General features: G+C 46.8%; 1 long non-coding RNA gene across 1 annotated transcript; it reads left to right on the plus strand.

Annotated features, from left to right (window-relative positions):
- Positions 1 to 265: 265 nt before the first annotated feature.
- Positions 266 to 9,483, plus strand: LOC106560088. The gene is made up of 3 exons (XR_005353314.1): positions 266 to 470; positions 1,296 to 1,488; positions 9,200 to 9,483. It is a non-coding gene; the product is annotated as an uncharacterized LOC106560088 (long non-coding RNA).
- Positions 9,484 to 10,222: the final 739 nt, after the last annotated feature.

A 10,222-nucleotide genomic window follows, 5' to 3' on the forward strand; every position in this document is an offset into this window, starting at 1 on the left:
TCGGAGGGCAGGCGTGGCGCCCCTCGCTGCCCACCAATCGCCGGCCTCACCCGGAGAGCCGGCGTCGCCCCGCCCCGCTGCCCCGCTCACCAATCCCCCGCCTCGCTCGGAGGGCTGGCGTCGCCCCGTCTCGCCCCGCCCCGCCTAGCAACCGCCGGGCTTGTGGGTAGAGCCGCCGTCGCCCCGCCCCGCCCGCCGCTCAGGGGTCGTGCGGAGGGCGGGACTTCCGGGCTGGGACCTTTCTCCCGCCCCCCGCTTCCGGCTGCCTGCTGAGTGTCGGCCGGCGCGGAGGGGTCTGCAGCCCCGAGGTCCCCAGGTCTCGGGCCGCTCGGGAGGGTCCGGCGGTGCCACCTGCCGCAGCTTGGCTCTGGGGTCGCCGGGCCCCGAGATCGCGGGACATGGTGGCGGAGAGGCCCGTGTTGACTTCCTGCTCTAAGCTTTCGCCTGTGTGACCGCAGGGCCCAGGGCAGGTGATCCTCTCCGCGGGAATTGGGCAAAACCTGTAACCCTCCCGCATTCTTTCCTTTTTAAAAAAAATAGCAAGTTTAATGGCTTCAAAGGATGTAATTTCCCACGTGCAGTAAATACTTTGAAATAGAATGACCTCCCCTTAAATGTCACATTGTAAGGCTTTTTGCTGATCCGGTTGGAAAAGTGAGGGAATACTGGACGGTGCCCCAATTCTCCCTCCGTCAAGTCCAACTGTACCAAGAGCTTTTGCCTTGGGGGCAAATGTCTATTTTCAGTAGTCTATTATTCGTTTTTAACCATTTCCTTTTTTTCTTGTCTTTGGGTTTTTTTTTAAAAAAGCTTTGAATTGAAGTAGACGTGCCCTTGAACGTTTTGGTTTCAGGGGTACAACCTGATTCAACAACTAGCACCATAAGGAAGCCCTCGCCAGCCTGGGTGTGTTACAGTCTGTCGTACAGTCACGACAGTACTATTATTTTTTAAAGATTTTATTTATTCATGAGACACACAGAAAGAGGCAGAGACCCAGGCAGAGGGAGAAGCAGGCTCCCTGCGGGAAGCCCAACAGGAGACTCAATGCCAGGACCCCAGGATCACTCCCTGAGCCAAAGGCTGACCAACCGCTGAGCCACCCAGGCATCCCTGTTACAGTATTATTCACTATTTCCTAAGCTGCCATTTATATCCCTGTGACTTACTTATTTTTTGGAAGTTTGTACCTTTTAACCCCCTTCAGCTAATTTGTACAAGCTCCAACAACCTCCCTTTCTGTCCACCACCACTTCATTGTCAACATTTAAGACTGTTTCTCCTTTGTGTTTTAGATTCCACGTAAAGACGAAATTACAAAGTTTTTGTCTTAACCATAAAAGATCCATCCAGTTTATTGTGAATGGCAAGATTTCTTTTTTTTATATAGCTGGATAACATCCCATTGTATACATATCTCCCGGCTTCTTTATCCATCTGTGGATGGACGCTTGGCTCCTCCCGTATCATGCTGCAGTAAATAAAGGGGTATGTACATGGCTTCAGATTAGTGCTTTTGTTTTCTTTTTTTTTTATTTTTTTTATTTTTTTAAATTTTTTTTTTTATTTATTTATGATAGTCACAGAGAGAGAGAGAGAGAGAGAGGCAGAGACATAGGCAGAGGGAGAAGCAGGCTCCATGCACTGAGAGCCCGACGTGGGATTCAATCCCGGGTCTCCAGGATCGCGCCCTGGGCCAAAGGCAGGCGCCAAACCGCTGCGCCACCCAGGGATCCCTGTTTTCTTTGGGTAAATACCCAGAGGTGCAATTACTGGATAGTGTGATGCTTCTGTTTTTCATTTTTTGAGGGACCTCCATACTGTTTTCCATTTTGCACCAATTTACCAATGTCACCAATTTTTTTTTTTTTTCCCGATATAGCACCAATTTACATGCCCACATAGGTTCCTTGCTCTGCACATTCTCACCAATGCATGTTACTTCTTGGGCTTTTTATATTAACCATCAAACATTTTAATACTTCATAGTCTGTTATTGATGATCCTATCATACCTCTTTGCAAGAGGATATGTATGGAAATTTAAATTAATATGTACTTTTCTATAGCTAAATGTTCTAAGTGTTAAAGTTTTTTTTTTTTTTTCTGGATTAAGTTCTCATCATAATCATCATACGTGGTTGATGAAAACCACCTAAAGGTGGGATCCTTGGGTGGCTCAGTGGTTGAGCACCTGTCATGCCCAGGGCGTGATCCTGGAGTTCCCGGATCAAGTCCCACATAGGGCTCCCTGCATGGAGACTGCTTCTCCCTCTGCCTGTGTCTCTGCACCTCTCTCTCTCTCTTGTCTCTCATGAATAAATAAATAAAATCTTAAAAAAAAAAACCCACCTAAAGGTATTACTGTTGACCCCTGAACAACACAGGCATTAGGGGTACCAATTGCCCTTGCAATCGAAAACCCATTTGACTCCCCAGATCCTTAATTACTAATAGCCCATTGTTGACTGGAATCCTTACAGATACCGTAAATAGTTGATTAACAAATATTTTGTATGTTATATGTATTATAGTCTATAAGGTAAGAGAAAAGAAAATCTTAAAAATATAAGAGAAAATATATTTACAGAACTGTACCGTATCCAAAAAAATCCACAAATGAGTGGATATATATATATTTCAAACCCATGTTCAAGGGTCAACTATATACATTTGGCAAAGAATTTTTAGATACTGAAAGTAACTTATTGGAAATGTATCCTCTAATCATATCTATTGGGCTTTTTAAGAAATTAGTTCAGATGTCTATAAGTGAGATTATTGCTGGAATGAGGCAGGGTTCCGTGAAAAATATAGCAAGTACCAGTCCTACCTGCCCTGTGAGGGAGGACATGTGGACTTTGAGCAGCTGGAAACTGGTGCCCTTAAAACTCTGAGGCCTCCTTTAGAAGTTCTGCTGTGACTCCAGGTATCAGACTGCAGACCACTGCCTCACACCGCTGTTCAGTAAAGGAGCCGATATTTGAACCTAAGTGTGCACAGCTCAGAATCCCCAGCAGGTGGCCCTGCAATCCAAAGGATGCTTTGCGGATGGCTTTGTAGCAAGGAATCTGATCTGAGCTTCCTTTGCTAAGTAAGTTGTTCTCTCTTCTTCTCTGCTGGACTTTCTGGAAACAGGGCCACCATGAAAGAAAACGAGGAAAGAGGTATGTGGACAGTTGACCAGGGGTTGGGTGCTTCAGAAAGAGAAATGATGTGACTTATTCTGAGAATCTTGGGACTCTAAGCATTATGACTTACTCTTCATTCCAGACCCACTCATAAGAGCATTAGATCCAACTTCCAATTACCACCATTTCCAGTTCCCAGCATGAGCCAGAGCTTGATTATCCAGAATATCAGTCACTTGTGTGGAGCTAAGCTTACCTGAACACACAGCCACGGAGCACCCATCCCTCTGGAACACTGAAAATTTTCCTGGGCACAGAGGCTACTTTGGAGTATGTAACTACCCTCCAGTACCGTAGCTGCAGAGACACATGAGGGAACTATGTTAAGAAAATACCTGCCAAGTAGGACAGCAGAGAGGAGAAGCCAAAATACCAGAAGGCTAGGACCAGGATGGAGCAGCAACAAATGCTCTGCAGTGCTCTACGTTTCCTTAGCCTGAAGCAGCTGGTAAAGCCTGGCCCCCCCAGAACTGGCCTCCTCTCTTGCCCTGCTTTCATTCCCAGGGCATCAGCCAAGCCCTTTCTTCAGCCTGAAATGTTTGCATTTCCTCTGACCTGCAGGATGTTCAGGATTAGCATGTCTGTCAGGCCCCACACCCCATTGTTTGTGACAGCAACTGGGGAGCCCTGGAGACTCAAAGGACCAGGGCAAAGTTTTCGGTCTCTCAGATTTTGGCTTCTGTTTCAGTCGGTGTCTCTGATCCCAGCGCTGGGGCTCTAAGTAACCCCTGCCTATGGTTATAGTTAGATCCTGCCTTGTTGTCTTTTGGTGTCATATTCAGGCAGTATGGACAGTATGTTCTCTGTTTTACTGCAGGCATTCTTAGCCTTGTGTTTGTTTGTTTGTTTGTTTGTTTGTTTGTTTTTTAATAAAGATGGGTTTAGGCAGCTGTGTGTCTGAACAGGAGCCTTATTGTCAGTTTAATGCTAGATATTCTTTTTTAACATTTGGTGTTTCAGAGGTAAATTTTTGTTGATGCGTTCGAGCAACACACAGATCTTCGCAATGGAACACTTTTAGAAAGAATGTTCTGGAAGCCACGGTCGTGGCATGCCAACAGGAAGCTGTAACTAAACACATTGCACTTCAGTCTCAAGTACTGACAAGTCCAGTACCTGGCACACAGTAGGTGCTTATTAGGGACTTGAAGAGTGATTGGACAAATGGAGGGATAAAACTATTCTTTCCTCACGCCTGCCTTGGATTGCTCTCCAACAGTTGTACTTTATAGCTGCACTGATTTGGAAGAAAAGTTAGAACGCTCTCCCTTGCCCCCTCGCTGTCCTGCATTGTCAAGCAAAATTATATGTTTACTGGAAAGGCTTGAGACGCAAGCTCACAGTTGCTTACTCATCATCGGAGGCCAGACCTAGGAATAAATGCATAAAATCCTACGTTTGCAAGTTTTAAATATCTGTAGGCAATCTAACGCTATGGCAATTCCAGACAAGGCAAAAAGGAAGTCCAAGGTCCTCCCAACTGCCCCCCCCGCCAAGATTTCAATGCAAACCAAAATTTTGGCATATACATGGTCCTTGGACAGAAGGAGGAAAAGGCCCCTGTCTCAATTCCTTAACCGGGTTGAGTTGAGGTTTTGTTTTTTTAGTTTTTTTTTTTTTTTAGGATTTCATTTATTTATTCATGAGAGAGAGAGGCAGAGACACAGGCAGAGGGAGAAGCAGGCTCCATGCAGGGAGCCCGATGTGGGACTCAATCCCAGGACCCCAGGATCACGCCCTGAGCCAAAGGCAGATGCTCAACCACCGAGCCACCCAGGAGTCCTCTCCTTAACAGGTTTTGAGATGCAGTTATCAGCTGGGTGTGTGACAGTATTTACATAGCTTCCAAATGGTTTTCTGTTTCCAGGTATCACTGAATTAGATCTTTAGACTTAAGTCTGAAACTAAATTGTCGTAACTTCCCTTTGGGTTTCTTGCATTAATTGAATATAGGGAAAATGCAGAAACCCTACTAGAAAGCACTGTTTCCAAACTTGCCATATTTAATAGTTCACAGAGCACATTTCCATTCCTTAGGTCATCTGATCCTCAGAGCACACTGTGAGACAGTATTTTCTCCCTCTGTGTCCCGCCACCCTTCTATTCCTTTTTCTCAATGTGATGTATCATGTGCGATGCAGGTGGAGTGGGGGTGGCAAAGAAGGCCAATGCCTTCGTCTGCAGTTGTGATGGCATCACCCTGTTTCTTAGCAAAAAACTCTAAAAGACCATGGAATCCATGAATTTTTGCCTTTAGAAAACAGCTACGTCTTATACAAAAAAGTTCACTTTGACAGAATTCCCAGTTTCTTTTTTGTTGTGGTAAGAACACTTAAGAGAAGATCTACTCTCTGAACCAATTCTTAAGTGTGCTCTACAGCTTTGCTAACTATGGGCCACGGAGCTCTAAGGCTTATTCACCTGGCATCACTGGCACTTTTAACTGCTGGGCAGTGATTTCCAGTCCCTTCCTGCAGGCCCTGGTATCTACCAACCTACCTTCCTATTTCGGTGAGTCTGACTACTTTCAGTCCCTCACGTAAGAGGGACTGGGCTGTACTTGTGCTTCTGTGTCTGGCTTATTTCCCTCAGTACAATGTCCTCCTGGTTCATCCATGTTGCCACAAACAGCAGGATTTCTTTTTTTTAAAGATTAATTAATTAATTAATTAATTAGAGAGAGAGAGGGAGAGCTAGTGAGCGCATGAGCAGGAGGAGCAAAGGAGGAGGGAGAGAATCCCCAGCAGACTCCATGCTGAGCCTGGAGCCTGATGTGGGACTCGATCTCACAACCCCAAGATCATGACCTGAGCCAAAATCAAGTCGGAGGCTTAACCCACTGAGCCACCCAGGTGCCCCCAGATTCCCCCTTTTTTAATGCTGATTAATATCTCACTGCACGTATGTATCATATTCCTTTATTTATTCATCCATCAGTGGATATTTAGGTTGTTTCAAAAAACTGAAACTAGAGCTACCATAGGATCCAGTCATCCCAGTTCTGGGTATTTACCCAAAAGAATTGAAATCAGGATCTTGAAAAGATATCTGTGCTCCCCTGTTCAATGGAGCATTCTTTACAACAGCAGAGATGTGGAAACAGTCCAAAATGTATTTTAGTTACCTCAGGCATTTTTTAACTGCAGACTTCACAAAGTCCTTCTCTCTCTGTACTTGGGAGAAAAGCGTTACCTTGTCCGAGAAACATAAACTGTGGCATTGCATTTGTGAGTGTGCCTGAAAAAGTAGAGAGAGAGTCGAAGTTACACGATGACCCATCAAATGAAGGGAAAACTGAAGAGTGTTTGGAGACCTGCAAGACTCACCCCCCATGCAGGCACAGGGGTGAGGTCGGAGAACATGTGGCTCTGTCACATTCTGCCACAGTAGAAAGGTCTGGAATAAGGGACGAGGAAGACAGGTGATCAAGCTCACTTGCTGGGATTCTGCTTACACGACGTATACCTTTATTATGACACTGATGTGGATAAAAACTATTTTTCATTTTAGTCTTTTGCATTGATTCCACTCTACTCACCTGTATGAATCTCTAAATGCTGTAAGAATTTCAAACTGATTTTGGAGCTTTGCAACTAATAATGCTAATTGGGATTTCTCATCCTTTGTAAGGTGGCCCATTTTCAGGACTCACCTCTGAGCTGGTGATGAGCCTCCTGGGTTTATAATCCTCTCTCAGCTGCAAGAATACCACTATCTACTTCTCATTGATACTTAAGAATACCCAAATATATAAGGATTATATTTACTGATTAATCAAGAAAGAACTTTTCAATGTTTCAGCCTGTCCCCTGACTCCTCATCTTGCACTGATTATTTAAAAAGGATCCAAATGCTGAATTTAATTAAAAGCATGCAACACTTACTGCAGCTGACTTTAGATTTAAAATAAAGGGTATAAAACATAACAGAAACATGTGTGCTCAACAAAAATTATACCCACTTACTGATAACTCACAGTACGTTTCTGCCAAAACAGCTCTCACGAGTTGTATTTAGTGGTCTGTGATCTTTACATTTCTGCCTGTTTTTAAGCCAGTACAGTTTATTCTTATGATGTAAGGACGGTGAGGAGATAAAGAGTTCAGTTTTCCATTTTGTGATCAATTGACTCGTCTGTTACCTTTCCTTATCTTATTTGAGAAGGAACCCATGTATTGGGGAGACTTTAAAAATTCATCATTTGTTGACATTTCACTGGCAGTTTGAAGCTATTTTCCCGGCCTGTTTTTTATGTAAGAGGGAGGGGGAGAGAAAAAAAAACAAAACAAAACCAGATCCTGTTTCGGAATATAAACAGCATTAAAACCCCTTGGCGAAGCAAAAGAAAGTTGAAACTGCTGAACATTCCAGCACATATCAAGAGTTCTGTGTGTTTTAGGTGATAGCAATCTGTCCACGGGCTGGAGGCAAAGAGCTGGGAGGGAGGCAAATGCACAATCCTGTGCGTTGTGTATTTACCGCACAAAAGTTACAAAGGCTCTGGCGACCCTGTCTTTTCTTTGGACGTAGGAAAATATCCAAACCCCAGAGAATGGCATTTGCTGTTTGCCGTCAGGTATCTGTCACCTCTGGGGCCAGGTGAGGTTTCCACGCGGGGCTCGGAGCATCCTTTTGAGCCAGTCTAGGGTAAAGCAGTGTGTTACCGCGTTACTGCTCCCTTGCCCTTTGCCTTTGGGTCTTATCTTGGGACTGTTATTTTCAAATCATTTAATAACCTGCTCGTGAGTTTCCTGGGGCCGCTAAATACCGCGTAGCAGGAGTGAACCGCCTCCTGATGGGTCTGGAGCCCAAACGTCTGAGGTGCAGGCCTTGGCAGGGATGTGAGCCCTCTGAAGGCTCCAGGGCAGGAGGCTCCCTGCCTCCTGCAGCATCTGCTGGCTCTGCGCGGTCCTGGCCTTTCCCTGGCTGTAGCCACACCACTGCGACAGGTGCCTCTGTCTCCATGTCCACCTGTGTGTCCTCTCCTCTCTCGTAAGGACGCCCCCACCCCTTCAGTCAGAACTCCTCCCAGTCTGCAAAGATCCCGTTTCCAATGAAGTCCACACCCTGCGATTCCAAGTGGACATGAATTTGGGGGACACTACGCAACCTGGTGAATGTGTGTTTTGCGGTCATTTTCTTCTTCTTCTCCTTCTTCTTCTTCTTCTTCTTCTTCTTCTTCTTCTTCTTCTTCTTCTTCTTCTTCTTCTTCTTCTTCTTCTTCGTTTTTATTTTTTTCTTATTCTTTTTTTTTCTTTGTTTTTAAAAAAGATTTCATTTATTCATGAGAGACAGAGAGAGAGGCAGAGACATAGGCAGACGGAAACACAGGCTCCCCGTGGGATCCCAGGACCCCGGGATCACGCCAAGCTGAAGGCAGAGGCTCAACCGCTGAGCCACCCGGGTGCCCCTCGCAGTCACCTTCGTGTGCACAGTACAGACCATTCCCCAGGTCTCCCCCTCTGCCCAATGGCTCCCATCCCTCTGGCAGGTCAATTCACAGAGTCAGCCAAACAGACTCCCCGATGATCAGCGTCCAGAGCAGTTCCTGACATCTACTAGTGCTTCCAGAAGGAAGAAGAGAAAGAGAAAGAGGAAATAGGAGGACAGATAGAAGGAAAAAGTGGTGGGAGGGGAATACTAACGGAGACAAGACACTGAGGAGGGAGAGGACAAAGCAAACCCCTGGCTGTCAGGCTGCCTCATGGCGCCAAATCAGCTGCTGGCCCGAGAGTGAGAAATGGCACAACTTGTCAGCCCACAGGCTGTCTCTGGGGTCATCTCTGAGGCACAAAAGTATAGGTGGAATAGTGCCAGATGGGGCTTTCCAGGGGCCTCACTCGGGTGGAATCATGTGGGGCTTGTGCAGTGGGGCACATAGCCCACGGTTCCCATCCCCTACTGTGCGGGCAGCAGGCCAGGCACTCCTGGGAAGAGCTGTGAGTGCAGGGGAAGCTTCCTAGAACCCAGGGAGTTTTTATTCGTGATTTTGTATCTGTCTTCTTACAGGGAACTTGTAAATTCCAAATCCTTCAGGCCCCCTAAACTGGGGTCCAGCCTGGGCTCATGAAGGATGGTAGAGCTGCCCAGAACCACCAGGCAAAATGTCCAAGGCCCACCCAGCTCTGGGTCCCAGCTGCTGCCTCAGGTCATTCCAGAAGACATGTGGGCTTCATTTCAGGGGCGTCTGCTGTCTCCTTGTGATGTGTAGTGTGCTGCCTCATTTTGAAAGCCCACTTAGCTTTTCACTGTACTTCATTTTACAGAAAATAAAATTGGAGAAACCATCGGTATCCGCTATCGCAGGATTACTTGTAGCTCGGGCTCTTGGTTATCTTTGAGAACTACCTCCCCTCTTGGAAGAATCCCCTGGGCCCTGGGCAGCTTTAAAAACCAGATCATGTCCCTGAGGGTTTCTAGTGGTTCTGGTGTGACAGGTCTGGGATGCAGCCTGAGCGTCAAGATTCCTGAGGCTCCCAAGGCTCCTGGGTCGAGGGCCACTGATGTGATCCAAGTTTGCCTACCCAGTGTGCTTGTGTGCTTGGGAGGGGCTGTCCAGGGAAGATGTGAGGGGACTTCTGTGCACTTTCCAGAGGGTAATGGGCTATGAAGGAGCCAGGGGCACCTCAGGGAAGATGGGCAGCAGGAGGATCTCATCCCTGCTGCACTTCCTTCAGACCCTGAGCATGAGATGTCTGTAGAGGGATGTGGTGAGATGGGGTGTGAGCGCCTGTGTGGAGTGGAACAAGGGCTAGACTGGGGGTACTGCTTTTCTGTAGATGCTGCTGCAGATCAGGGTGGAAGCCACTCTCCTGCCTGCTCCCCAAGGCCAGTGGCACCCTGGCACCTGAGCCCCCAACATCAGCTCCTGGAGGAGACCTCGGTGTCTTCGTGATGGGCAGGGGTTTGCTGAGGGATTCTATGGGCAGCAGGTGCTGGAGCTGAGGGGTCTGGGGTGCTGCCTGCAGCCAGTGGACAGTGGGGGCCCTAGGTCACTCCATCAGAGATGTTGAAAAGCAACTGGGGGCACCA

Source organism: Canis lupus, chromosome 1, assembly GCF_011100685.1.
Source record: "Canis lupus familiaris isolate Mischka breed German Shepherd chromosome 1, alternate assembly UU_Cfam_GSD_1.0, whole genome shotgun sequence".
Classification (NCBI taxonomy): Eukaryota; Metazoa; Chordata; class Mammalia; order Carnivora; family Canidae; genus Canis; species Canis lupus.